Source organism: Aulonocara stuartgranti (genome assembly GCF_965226115.1).
Source record: "Aulonocara stuartgranti genome assembly, chromosome: 20".
NCBI classification, from domain to species: Eukaryota; Metazoa; Chordata; class Actinopteri; order Cichliformes; family Cichlidae; genus Aulonocara; species Aulonocara stuartgranti.
Window position 1 is genome coordinate 7,259,450 of NC_138956.1, and position 25,179 is coordinate 7,284,628.

General features: G+C 39.9%; 2 long non-coding RNA genes across 3 annotated transcripts; one reads left to right on the forward strand and one right to left on the reverse strand.

The window, feature by feature from the left end:
* Positions 1-8,112: 8,112 nt before the first annotated feature.
* LOC309697437 lies at positions 8,113-11,500 on the reverse strand. Of its 2 annotated transcripts, XR_014273828.1 has the most exons (5): positions 10,480-11,500; positions 9,257-9,333; positions 9,100-9,161; positions 8,685-8,824; positions 8,113-8,598 (listed from the first exon to the last, which is right to left on the reverse strand). It is a non-coding gene; the product is annotated as an uncharacterized lncRNA (long non-coding RNA). The 2 variants fall into 2 exon arrangements; XR_014273829.1 differs by having other exon boundaries at positions 8,113-8,824.
* Positions 11,501-11,538: 38 nt separating this feature from the next.
* LOC309697438 lies at positions 11,539-14,307 on the forward strand. The gene is made up of 3 exons (XR_014273830.1): positions 11,539-11,953; positions 12,040-12,157; positions 12,287-14,307. It is a non-coding gene; the product is annotated as an uncharacterized lncRNA (long non-coding RNA).
* Positions 14,308-25,179: the final 10,872 nt, after the last annotated feature.

A 25,179-nucleotide genomic window follows, 5' to 3' on the forward strand; every position in this document is an offset into this window, starting at 1 on the left:
AAAAGGTGCATATATATATATAAAAAGAGGGGTAACTGATAAAGTAATCCATGTTACTTATTACACCTAAGCATTTAAAAAACTAATAATCATTTAACATTTCTGGAAATCTTAATTACCTTAGTCACACCATAATTATCTTTGACTGTCAAAAATTACATCACAGTTTAAATAAGCTGTTTCTGTAAATCATTTAATTATTAACCTTAAACCAAATCTTAGCAGAAATAATGACAAAGTAAGTCAGGTAATTTTCTATTTTAACTGGTTAAAGCCAGTCATCATCCTGTGTGAATTTAGAAACCCCACTTCCAGAGCAGCCGGGCCCAGACTGAGTGTAGGACAACCCCACCATAGCCTCCCCCCCTTCCATTGTCATGTTAATGCTCCACTGGCACTGTTTACGAGCACTGGTCGATGTGTGAAGAGCTTGCTGTTAATGTCTGAGCACCGTTGTCCCATACACAAAGATGGGCTTTAGCAACGACCCCAGAAAGCTTCCCAACAGAGATCCCCCTTTCAAAAAAAATGGGGGGGAAAAAGCCTCCTTCCTGCCTCCATAAGAACAGCGTCTCCATCTGAAAAGCTTCTTTTATGCCAAGGGAACGATGTCCAAGGCCGAGGAGGGAGAGCATGGATGGGGGAGGGGGTCTGTGGAGGCTTAGATCTGTATAGATGGCTGAGATAGAAGAGGTAGCCATAAGTTCAGCAGACGAGTGCTTGGCACTGGAGTGCTTGCCATGGAAGATGTGTTTCACTGTAAAGTGGTCCTCTCATTTCCTCCATAACTTTGAGGTTAAGATCAATTTTTAATCAAAGGCACTATAAGGAAACAGAGCTAGTAACACTTACCAAAGCAGCTCAGATTACTCTGGGTACACAATGTTCTTTCAAAGTTTGGACACTGCTACAGTTTCTCAAACACACATTAAGTTGATAAAGTTTAATCATCAGGTAAATCTGATTATTACAGATGTGAATTATTGAATTATTATTAGAGGGACTATTTATAGTTGGCTTTCACTACTTTCTAGACCAGGGGTATTAAACTAAAATTTGAGGAGGTCCAGTTGGAGAAAATCTTCTCAAGCAGAGGTCCGGGACATCATAATGTCTAACTTACGTTATGATTGTGATAGAGAAGCAACCTTTTTTTTTTTTTTTTTTTTAATTTATATCTGAACGTATGAACAATAGACTGTCAAATCAATGAAAATACAAGTTAAAACATTTCAACAAAATTTATTGTTAACACTGAAACACACAGTAGGCCTACATTAGAAATAGGGCTGCTGTTTAAAATGAATTAGAGAAAATAAATAAAATGGCTAAATTGTGCATCTTAAAACAAAGTGATTAATTTCAGAAAAAAAAAAGTTTCCCTTTTTCTTTACATTTTACATCTCGACTAAACAGTCTCAATACATTTTCAACAGATAACATCAAAACATTTTAACAATTTTACAGTTTCTCTTTCTTTCCCCCTTATATTCCACGTCCCAACTTTCTGTTGTTCAGTGAGAGAACTGAGCTTTAGTTCGCTCTACTAGGATTTTAAATCTGGGCTGGAATGGTGTCAGGGTCATTCTCATACACATGTGTAGGTGCTCATTGGTGATCCTGGAACGATATTTAGTTTTTATTATGTTCATTGTGGAGAAAGCTGCCTCACAGCTGTATGTGGAGCCAAACATGGTCAAGATGTACAGGGCTACTTTCCTCAGATTTGGGAAAGCTGTCTCAGAGACCAATTGGGGCCAGAAAGTGGCAGGTTCAGTTCTTCCAAACTGCTCTTTCAGGGCCACATCTGCTTGGAGATCAATTAGTTGCATTTGAAGAGGCCCAGCATTTGCCCACTTGAAGTGCTGTGTGACTTCCTTTGAGAACCCTCTGACATCAGTGATGGCAAATGGGTTCTTTATGAACATGGTGAGCTGCTGTCCAAAGCTGAAGCTATCAAAACGTTTGCTGAAGTTTTCAATCAGCTTATCAACAAAGTCAACAAAAGAGGACACATCTCTCTGTCCCTGAGCCTGTTCCTTCACTGTTGGGAAGTGTGCATAGTCTCCTTGCAGGTCTTCTTTGAACACTTCAAGTTTCCTCTGAAAGCAGTGGACAGCTGTCATCAGTTCACAAATTGAATTGTCCTTGCCCTGCAGCTTCAAATTCAGTTCATTCAGGTGTGAAGTGATATCAACCAAAAAGGCCACAATATCCATGTTTTTCCCATCATTTAAAAAGAGAGAAAAGTTTGTTGCTTTTTGACTTTCCAGCTCTTCCAAGAAAGCTGCTACTTCACTTCTGATGGACCAAAATCGCTCCAATGCCCTGCCTTTGCTAAGGCATCTCACATTGTTGTGAAGCAGAAGATCATCAGCGTGTGCATCAACTTCTCTGAGAAATTCCCTGAGCATGCGATGCTGACAAGAAGAAGATGCCCTGAGAAAATTAATCATTTTCATCATTGTTTTCATCACCTCAGCATACTCGTCTGACAGGGTGGAGCATAACACTGACTGATGAATAATGCAATGATAAGAGATTAGCTCGGGATTGTCCTCTTTCATTCTTGCTACAGCTCCTTTCTCTCTCCCCATCATAGCAGGGGCTCCATCTGTGGTTATTGAAACCACTTGGTTTGGCTCTATTCCTCGCTTTGTTAACATTTCCTTAATGGCCAGGTAAATATCCTCTCCTCTTGTAGTGCTGTGAAGGGAAGTTACACCTAGCAGGTCTTCACAGAACTCTTTCTTATCATTGTTGAAGAACCTTACATAAACTAACAGCTGAGCATTGTCAGACACATCAGTGGACTCATCTACAGCCAAGCCTACACATGGTGTCTTATGAATAGCTTCTTCCAGCTGGGATAGCACATCCTGAGCTAATAATTCACTTCTCTTTGTGGCTGTTGATGCTGACATAGGTATTTGCTTTATTTTGTCATGAAGCTCTTCTTTTTGTTTACCCTCAAGTAATGTTTCTGCTACTGCACTCATGCACTCTTTGACAACACCTGCAAAGGGCTTTTTGTGTTGACCTAAAATCCAAGCAACTCTGAGGGAACATTCATGAGCACGTTGTTGGGCGGTGAAAGAACTGGTTAAGATCCTTGTGGACTGATCATATTGGGCTCTGAGACTGCTAATTTTCTGGGACCTGAGTTCAGACTTGGGTGGGTATGATTGTTCAAAAGCTTTGTGCTTTGTCTCATAGTGGCGTTTGACATTGCCACTTTTAATCAGTGCCACGGTTTCTGAACATATGAGACACACTGGTTTGCTGCTTGCGGCCGGAAGAATGAACATATATGCGTCAGTCCATTCAGTCTTGAAAGTTCTATTTTCGGTGTCTACTTTTCTCTTTTTTGAAAGCGCCATAGTTGTTTTACCTCTTGTGACTCCCGCTCACGTCTTGTCTCACTGTATCGTTAATCGTCTCGCTTGTCATTCACCTCTCACCATGTCTTTCCTCTGTCTGTCTGTGTCTGCACTCAGCGTTGCGATCGCCTTGAATGCGCAGATGTGATTGGCTAAGTAGTGTCACGTGGGTGGCGTAACTCGCACACAATTGGTTAGTATGTTCCCTGGTCTAATACAATGTAAGGTTACCGCTTAAAATTGAATCGCCCTGTCAAAATTAAATATAATTTAATATTTTGTTAACTATAGGTCCGGGTCCATATAGGATGGCGACTGGGTCCGGACTCGGACCCCGGTCCGCCTGTTAGTGACCCCTGGTTTAGAGGATAAAATCCCTGTGTTCATGAGAAGCTGAGTATCGCACTGGAGAGGAAATCGTAGGACGGAAGGCTGAAAGAAACACATGATTTTTGTAAAAAGGTGGCAAAGATTAGAAGTAAAAATGGTTAATTTGTTTTTGATTTCTTTTACTAAAATAAGTGGTTATTTTTATTTTCATATACGCATTGCAAATGTGCTCATAATGAGTTGGCACTCAGTCTTTAGAAGGTCATAAGCTTCGTTCGGCGTGATGGACCGGACTGATATATTGCAGGTATTGACTTTGAGTGCAGAGGGCTAAATGCAAACACGCTTACACACACATAGATTATGATTAGAATAAGTCCCTGGGCCAGAGAGTCCTGAACATTCTGAATATTCTAAACCAATTTTGAATCACTCGAGGAACAATGAATAACAACATTAGATTATTAAGGCTAGGCAGAGAGGTGTTTTGGTTTTCTGTCTTACAGAGAAAGGAACAGACACCAGACGAGGTCACGGAGATATGAGGATCCTTCGCAGCAGAGATAGGCGTGGAGACTGCCGAGACAGCAACTGGGGCCAAGGGTCATGCAGTTTGGGCTCTAGCTAGTCACCTCAAAAGGATGGATCCCATAAACACAGCAATAACCATGAAGGGGTTGGCAAAAAACCAGGAACACCAGACCAACGAGGTTCGAGAGGCTCTTGGTAAAAAGGGGGACACGGCTGTGACCCCAGAATACACAGATCGTTGTTTGAAAATCGGGGCAGAATAATCCCCTGATCTGTGCAACGACTGAAGGGTGGTCTAACCCCTGAGGTCGAAGAAAGAAGAGCAGAGAATCACCCGACTGGAAGACACTGATAGCTGCAGCAATAAAGTAAAGGTTAAAAGCTCCTTGGACAGAGGTTCTAGTCTGAGTACGTTTGAAAGGTACAAGGTGGCACCAAAATGAGGTTGGGGAAACTGGAGCACCAAGATAAAGCTGTGGGAGAACTGGAGAGCGATGGGAGTGTCATCTGTAACTACTATTGTTGTTGTAATCATAGTTTTTCTTGCATCTGAACTGTGCAAACACAGAGGTCATCCAATATGGTCCACTCGTTAAACGGGGACACAGGGCCTCAGGACTAAGAAGAAGAAATGGACCTCGCAAACCTGGATTCTAGGGTGTAAGTGATCTCTTTTAAAAGAGATCAAAGGGGGACTGTGAGATTATTATATTATCTTATGCCACGTTATGCCCCTGATTAATGATTGTGAAATTATTATGTAGTTTTAGTTTGCATTATTCTCCTGAATTAGAAGAAGGTGATAACTATTACATTTGTTAAACTGATTTGTATTACATTAGGCTGCTGATTTATTGTGAATGAATGATATTGTTTTATGATGCATTATACTGCTGAGTTATAAGAAATACTGTTTTCAGAGAGTCAGGACCTTGCTTTTTCTGATAATAGAGGAGACAGAGAGCACATTCCACGGGAGCTTCACTCCCACCGTTGTTAAAGGTAGACGAAATAGGGACCCAAGGCCATAAGTCAGGCTCGCTTTTGATTAGAGAGTCCCAAACATGATAGCTTGAACCAAGTTTGAAGAATTAAGAGACCAATTGAGGAGATGAGTGTGGGAGGCGTAGTAGGGAAAGGTGTTTGTTTTTGTCTGATGTCTCAGAGGGTGTTGTCTCATTCCCTGGGCCAGAGGACGGCTAGAGAGGGAACGGTGACCCGGGCCCATGATGCCATTAATGGACATGGAAGCAGCTGAGTGGGCCGAGGAGTGACACAAGCAACGTATGGTGACCTCTTGTGGTCAAGAGGTCAAAAGCGGGAGTGTGGAGATCAGGGAAATATTTTACTGCTACTATTCATAACCATCATCATTACCATTACATTAATTATCATTTCATCAAAGCATTTATTCAATAGATTACACATGTTCTTAGTTAAGATTATTACACCTATCACAGAGAGCTGTCTGGTAAAAGGTTAGAAGCATCAACGGGCGGGGTGAGGCTGAGTGCGTTGGAGGTCGAGACACACACACACAAACAGTAGTTAGACTCATATTTAGGTAAGAGTTCAAATAATAGTTTGCAAAAGCTTGTGACTGCAAAATTGTGTCTGCCTAAGGGACAGTTTGTTCCAGGAGATAAGCGAGAGTTAGAAGATTAATAGGAAGCACCTGGCCTCGAGACGGAGAAGATGTCCTTTTAAATGTGTCCAAAGTCATCAACAGAACATTTGTGGTTTTGAAACTTATGCATGTATTGTATCTGCTTGACGCATGAGGGGGCGTCATAAACGTAAACCCTGATGGTATAAAACAACTGCTTGTGTATCATTGGGCGGAGATCGATGCTGTCTGTGGGCAGTGTTCATCTCCCCACGCGCGTGTTCATTAAAATCATTGTTTGACCGAAGCTCTTCTGGACCATTATTGTTTTGTGCTCACCCTCAATATTTGAACTCGTAACAAACAGCAATAACGGCAAAACATGTAATGGACGTGCTGGTCCACTAGACAACATCATGTTAATGTAATGCTTTGGGTCTCTTATGCAAAGTAAAGAGGCTGAAATAAGGTGTCCATGAGTATCAGTTTTCAACATTCAGTATTAAGAGCCAAAGACTGTACGGGTTGGGCCAGTCGTCAAGTCCTGGAGCAAAGTGAGCCTGCAAATCAATAAGATGCAAATCAGTTTATACCTTTCATATAATGTTTGAATTTGTTTATTCTGAGTTTTATTGTTCAGTTAGTTTCCACAGTTCATATATCATGTGTAATTTTTCATTAGTTTCAGTGTTTGTTTGTATTTTATTCTATTATTGATGGTTGTGTTGACAGATTTATCCAAATTTAAAGCTATAGATGTGAACTTCTGGTTCCTTTATTATTACCTGTATAATTAGTTTCAGTGTTTGTGAAATGGGGAAGGAGGACCCAAAAGCAGGACTCGTGCGATGGACAGTGCTCTTTATTTACAGTGGAGTAAATAAGACAACACAATAATCCCTTGAGCTCCCTCGACTCCTGTGTCATGTCTTCACCCAAAACTCTGTGCTCTCTGCTCCCATGGCTGCTGTCCACCTGTGCTCCACTCTCCTCCTCCTGGGAAAAAAAAACAACAGAGGCAGCCGTCAGGACACCATGCCGCCTAATCAACAAAAAACAGTCCCAGTCTAAATAATCTAAAAGACCAACCACAGCTCCAGTGATGGCAACACACAGTTCTAGTGACCAACCCAGTGGGCGGCACTCGAGAAAAAGCAGTTCAGGTGGCCTGCATACATTTAGTATCAGGCTTTACAAAAAAAAGTATCAACTATGTTAGGATCCATGTTCATCATGTGTGATGTGTGTTTAAATTTGAAGGTGTTTGTGGATTTGTCACCTCTCTTCAAGGTGTGGTTTGTGTTTGATGCTGAAAGAGATAAAGACTGCTGATTGGCTGAAGTAGGGTTCAGTAAAAATTGTTTGGTTGTTGGTTTGGGCACTGCTCAGGTCCACATTAAATAAACTGCTGCTCGTGTGTTTGTAGGTTCTCAGTCATCCAGGTCATGGTTGTCTAAGGAGCCTGGAAAGAAAGCGACTTTACTTCTTTAAGGTTCTGGATGATGTTTAACTTCTGATCCAAGAAGCTTCTTCAGTTGATGTGCTTCCTTTGCTCATTTTCCACCTCTGCACAGTTTCGTTTGATGACAATGTAGTGCAGTTCTCCCAAACATACAACAGAGGGCGCTATGCACATTCACTGAAGTGCAGAAAAATACAAGTGGGGGAGGAAACAAACAGCAGCATCAAGAGAGAAAACTGAAGTGTTCAAAGCGAGTTACTTTAGTCTCTTATTGTAATATTAATTGACATCTAAACATCACGTTGATGCTTCATGTTTGAGTTCCGTGTCCTTTTACTGCTCAGTTGGAAAATATTGATGCAATTTAAAAGATGAGGAGAAGAGTAATTTCTCTGTACTACTTCAAAAGTAATTTGAAAGCACTGCCTCATATGGAAAATGAATCATGATGAAATCCTGAAACAAATAGTGTTTGTGAATATGAAGAGTTTAGTTTTCATTTTGGTCTTAGAAGTATAAAAATGCAGGACTGAAGACAAGATGGAAATGATGTGTTATGAGAAATAAAACACATATGTCGCTATGTACTATAATTTTATTTTGTTTATTTTTTGTTCTTGTAGGTTTTTTGCTTTAGTGTAAATTTTGAAAGCACTGCTTTTAGTTTGAAAATTGGATTCAGTTTTTAGAGTTCGGACAAAACAATGGACGGTTTCAAGAAATGTATTTTATCAACAAAACTTATTTTGATGGTTACTGTATTTATTTTAATGCCCTCAGTGCACGTAGGCCAACAGCCTCCACGTAAACATTTCCACCCCCAACAATCAACTCAGATTTATGAAGTCTATCATGTTCAGGCCCTGCAGCTGATTGGTGGCATGTCTGATCAGAAAGCCTTTCTGCATCTTCACAGTGTGAGTCTGAGAGTTTCTGAACAACAGGATGAGCTGCTACACACCTGACACCACATTCAAACACACACAAGCTGCAAATCTGACACAATATTTTAGACCAAAGAAAAAGGTTCACAATTTGCAGTTAACATGAAGATATTCTAGAGTAGAAACAACACACAGCACACAAGTTTCATGTAGAGATGATTGTTTATTCTGGATGTTATTTTCATTCAGTTATTTTCCATTATTTTGAGCAATTTTCTGATTTATCCAGTTCATGTCAGAACAAACATTCACAGTAACAGCTGGTCCAGTACAGACACGTTCAAAACCAGAACTGATTACACCATAAATCATGTTGTTGTAAATCACTCCACCACCAGAATCACCCTGAGAGAAGAGAAATGTAGTTTGTGCTCCCCAAAATATCTAAAACATACACAGATGATATACAGTAATATTAGCAGTTAACTAACCCCACGTGCATCTACTTGATGTTCTTCCAGACACAGCCTGTTGTTAAATGGCACATATGCAGTACACTGAGAGTATCTGGTAGGCTCACAGTCAGCAACACACATGTCTGCACACTGAAGATTAGGTGGTTCATCAGGGACTAGAGAAAAAGGAAAAGAACAAAAGTTATTCATAATCTTTCAAAAGCTAAAATTGTGAGTAGAATGATGTTTCATCTTTTGTTATGTTTCCAAATGATTTTTAAACAAGGAACTTGGCGCACAGTATATCTACTCCAAAATTTACAAAAAGAAAAAAACTTGTTCTTCATTCAGTATTAAACAAAAAACATAAATGTAAGTATAAAACAGTCACAGAAACCGAAATCAGATTCTAGCATTAACTGTGAAATAATCAAACAAAATATGGTCTTACGTGTGTGGCCGGTGGCATTTACTCTATAACCACCAAGTCCTGCAACCTGAACGACGTCTCCTCTAGAAACAGACAAAAAACAAAACAATCATAAATTAATTTCACATCCATCCATGTGACATGAACACAAAATAAATCAATAAATCATATGATGTACTCTGCAGGCTGGGTATTTCCAGGTGGCTGAAGTGTTTCCAGGCTCCTTAGACAACCATGAGCTGGATGACTGAGAACCTACAAACACACACGAGCAGCAGTTTATTTAATGTAGCGGTGAGCACTGCCCAAACCAAAAACCAAAAAAATATATTGTACCCTACTTCAGCCAATCAGCAGTCTTCATCTGTTTCAGCATCAAACACACAACCACAATTTGGAGAGAGGTGAGAGATCCACACACCTTCATGAGAGGAGCCACTAATGTAAACTAACACCACACATGATAATCATGGATCCTAACATAGTTGATACTTTTTATGTGAAGTCTGGCACTAAACCTCTGTGTTCCTGTCATACTGCATGTACTATATATACATGTAGCATATACAAAGCACAATAATTAAGCTGTTAATAATTAACAATGTCTTCTGTAAGTATTTCATTTTAAAATACACATCCATTCATGCATTAATGTTTAATGTGTGAAACATTTAAAAAGTTAGTTAAATAATAAATAATAATAATAATAATGATAAAAACCCTCTGTAAAGGACTTTTGGATTTGATGCTTTATGTCTGGATCTTGCGCTTTTGCACCATCTGGTGATGAACAGTGGAATGTAGAGTTGGTTGCATTTTTGGGTCTCCACCCAACCCCTTTTTTGCTAGCACACATGGTTAGCTCCACACATGGAAAAAGTAATGTTCAAAATTAAATAAGTGCAAGAAATAAGTTAGAAAAAGACAGTAAGGCCACAAAGGACTATTTAGCCCCTCCTGGAGGTCAACTTACTTTGCTTGTGTTCTTTAAATGTTTTATTTTCTGTGATTAATTACGTTGTGATTGATTTACACAAAGTAGAAGAATGCATTTTGATGTGATGTTTTTAAAAAAAATCGTTTTCTTCTTTGAGCAGTTCTCCCGAGACCAGAATAAACCCCGTTTTATAACTCTACATGGTGCCTACGTCAACCTTTGAAGGCGCTACACCCTCAAAAGAATCAGCTGTACAGCACATTTGCTGCTGTTGTTACCAGACACAAATATAAATGTGCCAAATTTTAGATCACAGGAAATATTTCTTAGAGCAGATTTTAAATCAGTAACTTTGCAAATTTAGAGGAAATGTTTTTGGACAACAAACGTGTCACATTTTAAACAGGGTTTAATCAGCGCTGACATACAGACATTTATGCGCTGGGTATAACAGACATGCTTACCGTGTGAAAGGACCGCGGATGTCTTGGAGCAGAGAAACATGCTGTATTGTTGTTTTTCTTTATTGCATAAGCAGTGCCCGACTGTCCGAAACGCTCTGTGCGGGTAGCAAAGTCGGCTCCAACGCACCTGCAGGCTATGCCCCATAGCAGGCATCCATTTGAAAGAAAGGTGTCGCTGCGGCTAGGCTCACTCGATAGTCAGGCTTTTATTTGTATTTGCGGCATTCTGGTGCGTTAAAACTAGCAGCCTCTGTGTCCCGCTTGGATCACCATTCTGAAAATTCAGATATTTAAATAAAATGATGAATCGGCGAGTGATGAGGAGCCACGTAGATCCTAAAATGAGGTTTGATTAAATTAAACTCGTATGAACAGTGATGACGCGTTCCAAACAAACGATGCTTTCTACATGGCCAAATTGTGTGCTAACTACCTCACAGCGCTGTGTCCGGGGTCCGAAAAAAAAAGTTAAAACGATATACCTTGCGAAAGTTGTGAAGTGCTGAGGAAAATACTGTGTGTCTGATGGGGTGTTTTTATATAGGTGGACTTGGTTTCAGTTGACCTCTGACAAGGAGAGATGAAAAGAGCAGTTTGTAAAGAAAAAAGGTGAAAAACTATGGAACTACAGTTGGGATGTGTGTGCTGGGATGCTCTTGATAAGTATGCAGCTTTTATTGTTTTATGACTTGTTTTGCTGACTGTTGGGGCCCTACCTGTAACCCCCTCTGTCTCATCAAGTCTTACTGTTGCAGTGCGTTTGTGTGGCTACTAGACAATTATAGGTTGCATTAAAGGAACATTGGGGGGTCGATACAGTGCTATTGTGGCTAGTTAAGAATATGTGGTTTTTAGAAGTATCACAAGAAAAGTTTATTTCTAAAAGGATACATGTTGTTTGTGGTACTCTGTTTTAAAAACTACTAGCCTCTGTGTCTTTCAGAGCACAAAAGAAAAGTGCTCCTAAACTAGTTAAAAAAGTGCCTTTATATTACTACTGAGGTTGAGGCAGTAACAAAGTTCTTTAAATCATCAGGCAAGAAAATCCAGAAACCTTGGGTTAGCCGTGGCTATCCGGGTCATCTGAGCCCGAATAGTAGTGATGTGACGTTCTCTATCGAGGCTTCAAAGCTTGTGTCGAGTAATTGAGGGAGCGTTTCTGCGATGCGCGTATCGAGGCTTGCTTCATTTATGGGAGGAGCTGAAAATGATGACGTCTGAAGCCTCGCTGCCCGGCTGTACCACGTGACTGGTTCAGGAAGTGGTTCGAACTTTGCCGCGAGCTACGACAGCGATATAAACCCCTCAGACTTCATTCAAAAATGTGGGTGTTTGATGGAGAGTTGCGGTTAGTGAGAATTTGGAGACAGTTTGGAGGTTTATGAGAGAAAGTCAGGAGAGAATGGAGCCAGCTAAGAAGAGGAGGATATCCTCACCTGTGTGGGAACATTTTGATCTTATTCCTCCCAACAAGGTATGTAAATTTCTACAGAAGATGTATTTCCATAATACTGATGGTGCAATACAATTTATGTTAAGCTGTCTTTACTTTTGTACAAGGTGAAGTGTTTGCTATGTGCCAGGGAGCTGGGATATAACAACAACACCTCATCCATGCTTAGGCACTACAGAGCTTTGCATGAGAATAAGGGGAACGCCGATTGAGGAGCAAGACCAGGTGAGCCATCAAATGCAATGATAATATAGCATGCAGTAATGTTGCTAAATGATATAACAATATTATACAACTGTTATAAGTTGTGTGTGATATTTATATTTGTGCTTTGTCTTTATTGTCTTTCCTCAGGAGAACAATCTCAAATAGATGAAGACCTGGTCAGCATGGTGATTGAGGACTCCCAGCCATTTAGCAATGTGGAGGACAAAGGATTCAAAAGATTTGTTAAATCATTAAATCCTAGCTATGTTCTCCCCACTAAAAAGGTCATAAAAGCAGTGAACATTTAGTTTTTACAGAATGTGAACAGGCAGAAGTGTGTAGCTGTCCATACCTCAACGTTACAAAAGCACAACTACTGTCCACACCCCAACCACACCTCACCTCACAGTAAATGATCATTTTCCATACTGCCAGTATAAATATACACAGTATACTGCCATCACTACAATATACATGTTTTACACACTCCTTTTGTTGTTGACATTTACAGGCTGTGTGCAAAAGGCCACACTCTTCAAATTCATGCCAACTAATATTTTTACGTCCAGTAGGTGTCCTACTAGAGCAAATGAAGCTTCAAGAAGCTTTGCGCTGGGATGAACCAATTGGATGAAAAGCTTCAGTGCTTCATGAAGTTTCATCTGCCCATCACTACCGAATAGCCTCCTTCTCCTCCTCCTGCACAGGAAATAATCCAAAGTCCGTTAAATTCAAAAGAGTCACTGTCTGTTGGGTAAAACATGGTCAGGTTAAAAGCGAGCCGTTTAATGTGGCTGATAAAAGAGTACAAAAACAAAAGGCAGATGCACACAAGAAAGAACCTAACTAGAACTAAACTGGGAAAACTGAATGCTAAACACAAAAGGCAAAGAACAAAACCTTGAACGTTGCAAAAAACATAAACATGGAAACTCCTGGAGACATGGAACAACAGACAACTTGACAAAGAATGAACAGAAACACACAGAATAAATACACACAAGGGTGATTAGGGGGAAGTGGAAACACATGGGGAAACAGCTGACACTGACATAGGACACAGACCTTCAAAATAAAACAGGAAACATGAGACGCAGACAAGACAATATAAACTTGATAACATAAGGCATGAAACACATAAAGGGCAAAGGGAGACTAAAACACAGGGGTAGAAGACACAAGGGGAATCTAAATAAACAAATGAGCTTAGATAACCTAATGAACTTAAAAATAAACCATAAACATCAAAAATAAACTAAAACTTAAAACGCTGGGTCAAAAGACCCAGGATCGTGACAGTGGGAGGTTGAAGCCTATCCCAGCTGCCACAGGGCAAAAGCAGGACAGGCTGCCAGTTTATCACAGGGCTAACACAATATATGTGATAGAAAATCAACTGAAATGTTTGATATTTATTTATAATAATAAGAGAATAACTACTATTTATAATAATATTATAGTTGTTATTATAAAATGTATTTATAAATATGTGTATATTTTTTATAACACCCAACATAAAAGGCTTCTTTCCAAACCTGAGCTGTTTCAGACGCTTCTTGAAATTCTGACTTCTCTGAACTCAGTGTAAGGTGTCTGCTCCCTCACTGCGGCTGTGCCTGGAAGTACTTCTGCTTCTTGTCTTCCCCTAATGCAGCTTTAAAGTATTAAGTATGAAGCAACAGTGCTTCTCTTTGCGCCTCTGAAATCTGTGTTCTCTCTACTGATAAACAAAAGAAACAATGTAAAATGTATTAATAAATCAGTAACAAAAATATAGCGTAGAAGGTAAGTAGAGATTTTCATACCATCTTCAAGCCTAATGCTTTTAAGTCCCACACTCAATGCAGCCTGACTCAAAACCTGATTCTAAATGGTTCAGCACAGACAGAGAGGCACAAATGTTTAGTATTAACCTAAGTTACTGATCATTTACAGTATTACAGAGTCTATCAGTCTTTGCATGAAGTAAACATTCCTGTAAGTTTCTAGCTGACTCTCAGGTGTCACAGGTGTGCCAGCAGGAAAGAGGGTCAATAAACCTGCATCCTGAAGTTTGTCATGCAGGATTAAAGGAGCCAGACTTTGTTCACACAGGTAGAATTTTATTTTACACTGACTCTGGGTAAGTATGAGTATCATACGGTTTAAATGAAGCGCTAGAACTAGCAGAAATTTATTATAGATCCATTGAAGCTAATTGGGATATTTACTGTGAATCTGTGAATGCGTTTAACCATGTTACTGGTAACTTCATTAACTAGTAACTTAGCAACTTAGTCATAACAGGAGTTAATATTTCTGTCTAGACACCATTTAAATAGTAACCGCTTTACCACAATATAAGATAACCTTTACACCGTAACTTTAAGCTAGCACCATAAAGACTGTAAAACACGTAATAATATCTACAAATGCATCTCAAAGCTCTTACATCAGCACTCGCAGTATTACTCAACACAACCACATTAACATTATTGAGTGCAGTGTTGGGGAGTAATACATGTACAGGTGTTAGGTATGTAAAGTACAAAATATGAGTAACCAGTTCGTCACAGTTACAGTTTAAATAGGTGATAATTAGAATACAGTTACTGAAATAAATGGATTACACAGCGGTCATTTTCTGTTTCATATGTTAGGCTATCCCACCTCTAATTTTGGTAATTAAACGCATTGCCGGAAACCCAAATAAAACACGTAATAAGAGTGTAGGAGCCATATGAGTTGTTTCCGACTAAGTGGGTTGGTTTAAATGGACTCACTGTATTGGTCATGGGTGTGGGGCGTGTCTCATGGGTGTGGTATAAGATAAATGTGGTTGCACTCACTTGTTCACAGCACCTAATGTGATGAGCAGAAGGTAGGGTGAGCACGAGGCAAAACTTTCTGTTGACTGCAACATACCGCAACATGATCGTAATATTATCGCAATATGAATGCAAATTGAACACAACGTGATCGCAATTGATAGCAGCTTGAATGATTGTGATATATTTGGACTGTAACTTGATGGTGTTTGTATATTTGTGCACTAATTGATGCCATAGACCAGTTTGTAATTTTGACATAGTAGCTAGTGCAGTTATTCGTAAGTTGCAGTTATTTGTTTGTGCAGTCTGTGCGTTTGTTTGATAGTTAATCCCATATGCTGATTTGTGGTTTGGACAGTTGCATGTGAAAATAAAGAAGCAAATGATACAGAAGTGTTTTGTGCGTTAATTGTTGCGCGTCATCGGTGTCCTCATGTTTAGCCTGCCGCGGCCACTGGTTGGAAGAGCCGCAACAAAGAAGCTCGAATGTACTGTTGATGTTGATGCTATCAGTTACACAATGGACTCGGAGCCAGCACAACAGAGCCTGCAGCAGGGCAGGAATGCATTTCTTACTTGGAAATTCCAACACCACTTCACATTTAAAGAAGAAAAGGATGGGCGAATATGACTCACTATATAAAGTAGGCCAAATCTGATGCAAGTCTTTTAGTTTTTACTATTTCTTTTCCATATGGGAAATGAAGACAGAACACTAAACAGCAGTAACTTTTGTAGGGTTACTGAAGTTGGACTAGCTGGTATATAATGATGTGATCATTTATTTAACCCTGATTTTAACAGCTCCCAAAGAACCCCCACAGAGTCACTCTGTGAGCAGTTTGCAGACCACTTCAGGGGAAAAGTCAGCGCCATCAGATCTGACATTTTATCTAATCGCGATATGATTTTAAACACATCTGAGGGCTCGATTGTACCTGAGGAGACACTGGACAGCTTTGTCCTGGTTAATGCTGAAAACCTTAAGAAAGTTTTCTCCACAGTGAGACCCACCACATGTCTTTTAGATCCAATCCCCTCTTCACTCTTTAAAACACTTTATGGATTTTTTGAAGCTGAGCTTTTATACATGATGAATTGCTTTCTTCAGCTGGGTGTCTTCCCTGTTGCCTTTAAAACGGCAGTGGTGAGGCCCCTTCTGAAGAAGAGCAATTTGGATTGTAATGATTTTAATAACTACAGACCTGTATCCAACTTACCATTTTTAAGTAAAATCTTAGAAAAACTTGTTTTTACTCAGATTAATGACTTTTTGAATGATAGACAGATCCTGGAGATATTCCAGTCTGGATTTAGGGTGAACCACAGCACAGAGACGGCTCTCCTAAAGGTTTTAAATGATCTTAGATGTAACTGGGACTCCCAAAAGCTCTCAGTCCTGGTGCTACTGGATCTAAGTGCAGCCTTTGATACAGTAGACCACGCTATTCTTTTAAACAGACTGAAACACATGGTGGGCCTCTCTGGTGCTGTACACAACTGGTTCACTTCCTATCTCTCTGACAGAACTTTTATGGTGAGTATGGATACATGCTCCTCTAAGATCCATAAAATGACATGTGGTGTGCCTCAAGGGTCGGTTCTAGGCCCTGTACTTTTTAATTTGTATACGTTGCCTCTCGGCGGTGTCATCAGGAGGCATGGAGTGAACTTCCACAGTTACGCTGATGACACGCAGCTGTACATCTCCGTGTCTCCTGATGACACCAGACCAATGGATGCCCTTTTTAACTGTATTTTAGATATAAGATCTTGGATGGCAGAAAACTTTTTACAGCTTAACCAGGACAAAACTAAAGTTTTAATCATCTGTCCTGAGGCTCAGAGAGAGAAACTCTTGTCTAAATTACAGGCATTTTCACTATGTCCTTCGCTACAAGTGGAAAAACCTGGGTGTTATTTTTGACTCTGAGCTTGGTTTTATCCCACATGTTAAATATGTAACCAAAATTGGATTTTATCATCTAAAAAATATAGCCAGAGTCCGCCCTATTCTCTCTCGGGCAAACACGGAGATGCTGATGCATGCTTTTATTACCAGTCGCATTGATTACTGTAATGCCCTGCTCTCTGGTCTTCCTAAAAAGAATATTTCAACTTTACAACTTTTACAAAACTCGGCAGCTCGTGTGCTGACGAAGACCAGAGGGCGGGCCCACATTACACCGGTTTTAGAATCGCTGCACTGGCTCCCCGTGTGTTTCAGGATCGATTTTAAAGTTCTTTTATTGGTTTTTAAATGTCTTAATGGTCTTGGGCCTTCTTATCTCTCAGATCTGCTTTTACCGTATGAACCCTCGCGGACCCTGAGGTCCTCTGGTACTGGCCTATTGATTGTCCCTAAAGTCAGGACACATACTCACGGAGAGGCAGCTTTTCAGTGGTATGGTCCTCATCTGTGGAACAGCCTGTTGGAGGAGCTCAGGGCCGCAGAGAACGTACATGTTTTTAAGAACAGGCTCAAGACCCACCTTTTTAATTTAGCTTTTACTTAACGTTTATTTATTTTATGCTTATTTATTCTATCCTGTTATTCTATTATTAATTTAGGCTTTACCTAATATTTATTGATTTATTTTTTAATCTTGTTACTCTATTTATATTGTATCCCGTTCTCATTTATTTTATCGTTTTACCCTGTATATATCCTATTGTGTCATATCTCCAGTGTTTCCTCAGAGGGCGCTCCCTGCACCGGGGCTGTGATCGACCGTGGTTGCTGGGGCTCTGGGGTCCTCTCAGCCTGGCTGGGGGGCTTCTTTGCCTCCCTCCTGCTGTGTGCCCAGCCTGGAGGCTACGGTCTGTGACCGGCTCCCGGTGCAGACGGCTCCCTGTTATAGTGTTTCCTCACTTGGCTCATGCGTACCCAGCCCAATTTTACTCTTTGTGTGTGTGTGTGTGTGTGTGTGTGTGTGTGTGTGTGTGTGTGTGTGTGTGTGTGTGTATTCACATTGTTTATGTTAATGACAGTGTGGGGAGTGAGTTGGAGGGTGGGGTGGGCTGCTTTTAACCATGTAAAGCACTTTGTTCTACATTTTTTTTTGTATGAAAAGTGCTTTATAAATAAAGATTGATTGATTGATTGCTACATGATCGCTAGCGACACAGCTATGTTAGCATAGAAACACAGTGAAGCTGGAGGATGAATGCTAACTTTTTTCCACTCGATAAACGTTAGCATGAGGGTTTCTGGTGGTCAGGGACAAATGCAATCGCATGGCAGGATGCCTTAAACAGATCAAACTTCAGTCAGGAGAATAACTGAGCTGTACAGTAAATAAGTTAAGAACAATGGAATAAAACAAAACAGTAAAAAATAAAACATAGTACATAAAAATTAAAACAGCCCTATATTTAAAAACAAGCTAAAACAACATTGAATCAACTAAAACAACTGAAGTAAAACTAAAAACCAACATCTCACAAGGAGTGAAAGGCCAGGGTGAATAGATGGGTTTTCAGGAGTGATTTAAAAACAGGCAGAGAAGGGGCCTGTCTTATCTCTAAAGGCAGATCGTTCCACAGTTTTGGAGCTGCTACGGCAAAAGCACGATCTCCTCTAAGTTTACGCTCAGTCAGATGTATTTAGGAGCAGCTGATCAGCTGACCTGAGAGAGCCGGTGGGTGTATAAGGCTGCAGCAGCTCAGAGAGATAAGATGGGGCTAGGCCAGAGCTTCCCAAAGTGTGGGGCCCGCCTCCTAGGGGGGGGCGCAGAGCCATTGCAGGGTGGGGGGAGGGGGGGCGGTATGAAAAGGGGAAAAAAACAAAATGCTTGGACACTGCTAGCACGGGGCGCCTACACAAACGCAAAGCAGGAGATGAAGCATCGCTGAATAGGTTTCCAAACCAACTTTATTCCAAGCCAAAGACTAGAAAATATGGTGAAGCATATCTGCCCTTTGGTTTCACCTGCACAAGCACTGAGGTAGGTCTCCCCTGCAGAATTGGTTTTCCCTTCGTCGGGAGCAGCGCTGGGCTGTTCAAATCACGGACAAACAGTATCCCACATTCTTGATTTTTAGTTCACAAACACTTGTTGTAATGACTAACTACTCCTGACATTTTGGAGACGTTAGCTCTTTATACAGTAAAGTTAGAGTGGGATACAAAAAATATCAGGCTGATCCTGCCACGATTTGTTCCCCCGGTTCAAATCACGGAATAACAGTATCCCACTGTGACACACGCTAGGCACAGATACACCCACACACAGGTCGTTGTCATCAGATCCCACATTTATTAAGAGTGTGCACTGAATTACAACAGAACACCGTCTGACAGCGGTCGGTTTCCCCAGCGTCTCTCTCCTCCGCTCCTCTCCACCTCACTATATAAAGGAAAGGAAAACCACCATCAGTCCAAAATCGCCATCAGCTGTTCTTACCAGCATCGCCCCGTTGAGCTCACTGCACCACTCCTCCCCTGCAGCCGCGCCCCGGACCACACCTCCGCCACACCCACAGTTTATGTTTTTAATCCCATTTTGCACAGAGAAGCATTTTTTGAAAAATGTATTGATAGCAATGCTGAATATTATTACACAGTAAAAAAAACAACTACATGTAAAATTACACCGTAGGGGTGTATGTCTAAGGAGCTCAATGAGGTAGCTTGGAGCTATATCGTTAATAATTCGGAAGGTGAGCAGCAGGATTTTGAATTGAATGCGATACTTAACGGGAAGCCAATGCAGGTCGGCAAGGACAGTGGGTGATAGAGGCATTACATCGGTCTTTCCATCACATTTGTGGCTTCTTCTCCGCTGCTTCTAAGTGGAAATTGGTACATTTGACTTCACTACAATTATCTGACATCTTTAGTTGTTATTTTACAGATGAAGATTTGTGCTCATGAAACGCATGAAGTACAATTTTGTTTCTGTAGTTGATCAATCAGTTATTTGACTTGCATGAATTCAGCAACTATTATTATATGTTAAGTCTTTAAAAGTACTTACTGTTGATATTATTTTCTGTAAATTGTTCAAAATCATAAATGTGTGAGAAGCACTCAATCAGGGGCGACTCCAGCATCAAACCTTTAGGAGGGCTCAGCTCAGTCTTAATGTCATGCTTTTAGTGTTGCCTTCAAAAGAAATGTAATTTTTGGATGACCTACAGCAGTGTCTAAGAATAACAGATTTTAATATAATACATCAGCTTTACGGTGGTCACTTTAGTTTAAAACCCGATGCAATGGCACAGTCATGTTGACAGTAAATTTCAAAAACAGTTTAAGAAAAAGCAGATCAGAGGAGAAACCTGTACGGCATTGTTTCAGTCTCTTAACCACATAGAGGCAGGTCCACCAAATCATCAAGTATTTAAAGTACCATTACACAATACAGACAGTTCAAAATCCCCCTGCGACTCCACGTACCTGCACAAGAAGCAAACTGGTAATAGAGCTGATTTTAAATGACAGCTTTTGAATTCATGCAAACCCAAACACTTTGTTGTGCAGACTCAGCACAGAGACTCGTGTACACCAATTCAGAGAGTGGAGAACAGATTTGTAGTCTGTCACATCAGTATAGTGGCATTCATCCTGTTCAAGTTTACAGTGATGTGAATGTTGCTAAATGCTATTATTCACATTAATAGCAGAGTGCTACTGAAAAGCACACAACGCATCCATTTAATGCATGTAGATGTTGTGAAAAATCCACCTGATCTCTGTTAGTTCCAGTCTCTCCGTCCGCGCTTCCTCTTTGTACTGACAATCACACACAAACATTTTATATTCAACTAAAAAAATAACAAAAAAAATATGTATATATTCTTGTAATAATTATTTTAAGAGCAGTTTCGGATCATCGTTTGATAAGAGCATAGCACCCTGCTTAGTTATGAGCGATCACCATAGATGAATGTGGGCAAAGCAGAAGTGACATATATGTAGCCAGGTGGAAGGTCTTTATTATCGGACATGTCCCTGACTTTGACTTCATGTCCACTCTTACCTGTTTCTTATGTGTGCTGTGTTCCTCCATCTTTCTCCCTTTTTCTCCCCAGCCATGAAGTCTTTTGAATTTTCACTCAATAACAGCACCTTTTAAAGTTATTTGTTTTTATTTATTTAAACATATAGTAAAATTAATATAAAGTGGTACATGTTATGCACTACCTAAAGTGTGAAGTCACAGAATGATACTATTTAGTGCAGTTTTTAATCATTACCAGTCTTCATCTTAGAGCTTGTGCTCTTATTGTGCCATGATGTCTCCTTTTAAACTGTGTGGATATTCACCTCTTCTTCATCCTTCCTGTTCCTTTCACCAAACTGCTCACTCTTGTTCTCCTCTGATCTCACTTCCTGTTCTGGTTATAAGAAGAATGCAGTCAGCATGTGTCAAAGACACTCCCTTAGATTAGATATTTAACATTTTATTTATCAACTATTTTATGCACTAAATCAATCAATTATTAAACAAATATCATATTGTAGAAAAGCAAATAATAATGCACTAAGCAGTTTCATGCCACAAGAGCTAAATGGTCACTTCACTGTATTTATTTCCCACAAACTACTATACCTAGGATCTTCAAGTTTCCACTATAATTCATTAATCTGCAGCGACTGTAGAACATAAAGTATATTGACCTCTATTGCTTTCTTTATGACTTGGCCTGAATACACACACATACACATCTTTGAATAGCACAACAAATGAGGTAATTTTCCATGTGTTTTAATAGGTTTTAGTGATTTATGGGTTTTATGTATGTGTGTGTATTTTGGTCTTCAGTGTAAATTTATACAAACTGTAATTTTTTCAGATGAAAGATCCATTATTTAATGTTGCTTTATGTTGACTCTATGGAGAATAAAGCCTTGCATGAGTGTTGCTATTTTTAATTGTGGAGTGGAAGACCTACTGTACTTGTTGTTTAGTCTGTGATCTGAATGCCAAATTTAACCAAATTGAAAGCAAAGGTTACAGCTGGGATATTCCACACATTTGAAAGACTCATTGTGTAACTCAGATGTTTATGAGCTTTGATCACTCCAGCATAATAATTATCATGTAACTGCAAGAAGACTTAATGAAACTGAAACAATGCACCCTAACACAGGCATTTGAACTGTACGCTAAGGAGTGCATGAAGTGTACCTCTACAGCTGAAAAGAGTTTGACTCTATAATTTCTGGATCTACTGATTTGTTTCTGATGTATCTCTTCTTTTATTTAGCCTGTATTTGTATAGTGCTTTACTAGTCCCTAAGGTCCCCAAAGCGCTTTACACAACCAGTCATCCACCCATTCACACACTGGTGATGGCAAGCTACATTGTAGCCACAGCCACCCTGGGGCGCACTGACAGAGGCGAGGCTGCCGGACACTGGCGCCACCAGTAGGCAACGGGGGAAGTATCTTGCCCAAGGACACAACGACCGCGGCCGTACAAGCCGGGGCTCGAACCGGCAACCTTCCGGTTACAAGGCGAACTCCCAACTCTTGAGCCACAATCGCCCCATTATGAACAGAAAGATGATGAAATCCTCTTTATTTGAGAAAATGTCCTTAAACTATTTTTCCTCCTCCTTACTGAGTTTCCAAGCTACCTCTTTGTTAAGTGAATAAACTATTTGAACAAGAAAGATATCATGGCATTTATGATGATACTGTGTGTGTGTGTGTGTGCGTGCGTGCGTGCGTGCGTGCGCGCAGAGGGGAGGTCAAGACAGGAGCTCGCTGAGTTGACCTGGTACATCAAGTTTGGATTTCCCCAGTTATTGGTAAACAAAAAAGATTTAAACTTAAAAGATTTTGAGTTCATGCACACTAGAAAAAAAAATTCTCTTCATCACAATCATTTGTTAAAAAATATGGCTATTTTACTGATCTATGGTTATTATTAAAGAGGAAGGAAAGAAGAAGAGGAAGCCTGAGCCCAGGTTCTGTCCATTTTCATAACAAGTGACAGCACAGACATCTGAGCTTTTTCGTCATAAAGATTGTGATGTGAAGCATCAGCAGGTAAAGTGTCGTTAAAGTGTCACTTCAATAATGCTGCTGGGAGAAAGAAGTGTTGACACATACTAGTTTTGAATAAAAGGTTTAAAATAGGGCTGAACGATTATGGAAAATAATCTAATTGCGATTTTTTGCCCCAATATTGCGATTGCGATGCGATATGCGATTATTTTTTAAGGTCTTTGTCTTCTGTATTATTAAACAAAGACAAGCAATACATCATATAGTATGGCCAATACTATATTACATTAATTTTAAACTGTTCTTTCCTGGAAGACAGACCTCTGTTATGATGACATGAGGTGATGCATGAATTGATGACTGACATTTTTATTTAACTTCTTCAATCACAACAGTATATTTGAACATACACAATAGTTTATTTTTAGCTTACAAACATCTGAGCATAAAGTGCTGACAAGGAACCCTGGTGTAAACATTAAAATGAAAGTCAGTACAATGTGCAGATTGCAGAAATATACATAAAAAAAATCAGTGGCTTTACCACACTCAGTTTTTCGACATCTGTGAACTACTAGACTGTCATTCAATTAAAAAATAATATTAAATAAATAAAACTAATAAATAAAAAATACACACATCTTACTGATCTCTGCAGTCAGTAACATTACACATAAAGTGCAAACATAATAGCAATTGTATAAACACACACACAAACACGCCTTTAAAATTTAAAGGCGTGAAATTGGACGGTCTAGCCTTCTGATTAGCGTCACCGCTGTCTCGGTGGAGTTTAATAAACTCGGCCGTCTGCTTCTTGCTATCTAAAATATAACCAGACACTGGTGTAAATTCTCGACTGTCTCATACTTCTGTTTAATAAGTTTTCTGTTTGACGTTTAGTCAGCTGTGTGAAAACCAAGGAGGAACCCACCCGGGGGATTAATAAAGTTTTATTTTATCTAATCTAATAACTTTAATCTCAGCCAAACCGATTTACTCACGAACAAACAAAACACTGAAAAAAGCCCAACAATAACATTTTTAGGTTGTCTAAGTGACTTATATATTACATTTAACCCGAGCAGCGAAACTCCGCGGTGATCTGAAAATGATGTGCCGGGAGTTGTGCCGTTCTCGGCCGCATCAGTAACCCTCGAGCTCCCGGCTAGCTGTCGAGCTGGTGGGTAGCAGACGCCTCTGAAAACGTCGAAGCACTTTTGCAAATATGCGATATCTTGATAAACCGAGCAGATATTTGATGTTTACACAACTACTTTCTCGCCTGAAAATATGTTAAAAGTTTATTTTGTGACCCAGAAAGATTAGTATGAGTAATTTTAAAACTTAGTAGCGGCCGCCATTGCTGGAAACTGGAGTTTGGCTGGGCCGCGCTATGAATTCTGGGATATGGTAGTAATTTGGACAGCCTTCGGCGCGTCGCTGTGACGTAATCGGTCTACAAATGCGGCCTCAGGAGGATGCAGCCCATGAATTTGGACATGTCCAGAGTATAATCGCAGCCTTTGCGGTTAGAAAATTGCACTTGATCATGTCGCGATATTATCGCAAATGCGATATATCGTTCAGCCCTACTTTAAAACACAAACAGTCGAATCCTAGGTGTTGCTTTTAAGCTTAAAGAATATAATAAGTTCTAAGACAATTCAGTTTACTTCTTACTGTCCATGTTGTGTTGTGGTATTTACTTTATCATGAATGTACGCTACTTTGTTCTAGCGACTGTAAAAAAAAAATAATTGTATTCATGAAATAAACTAGACTTTCACAGTCTGCATCTTCCACAGTTTTTATGCTTTTTTTCCACTCCAAGTTTGACACAAACCCACAGACAACCAAAGTTAACTATGTGAAGCAATCACAGACACTGTAATGGCTGATTTTTCTAATAAACACAATCAGGTTAACATTGAAGGAGATTTGTTCCATAGTCACAGTTATACTTGTATTTCCTTTACTTACATCCAACACTACTATGTTCTGTTTCAGTCCAGGTGCTGGCAGTTTATCCTTTGTTGTTTGGACAAATAAGCTTAAAGCTAAACCTTCATGTTTTTGATGGGAAAGTTTGTTAAACCATTGCTCAACTTATGTCTGCATGAGAGCAGATAATTATGATGTACTTGTAAAAAGACTTGATAAGCAGGTCACAGCTGAATCAAGGGGTAATAAAAATAAGACCACGCGGTCTCAGCACGACTACACATGCAGTGGGTTATCGCACACATTTGAAAGACTCATTGTGTAA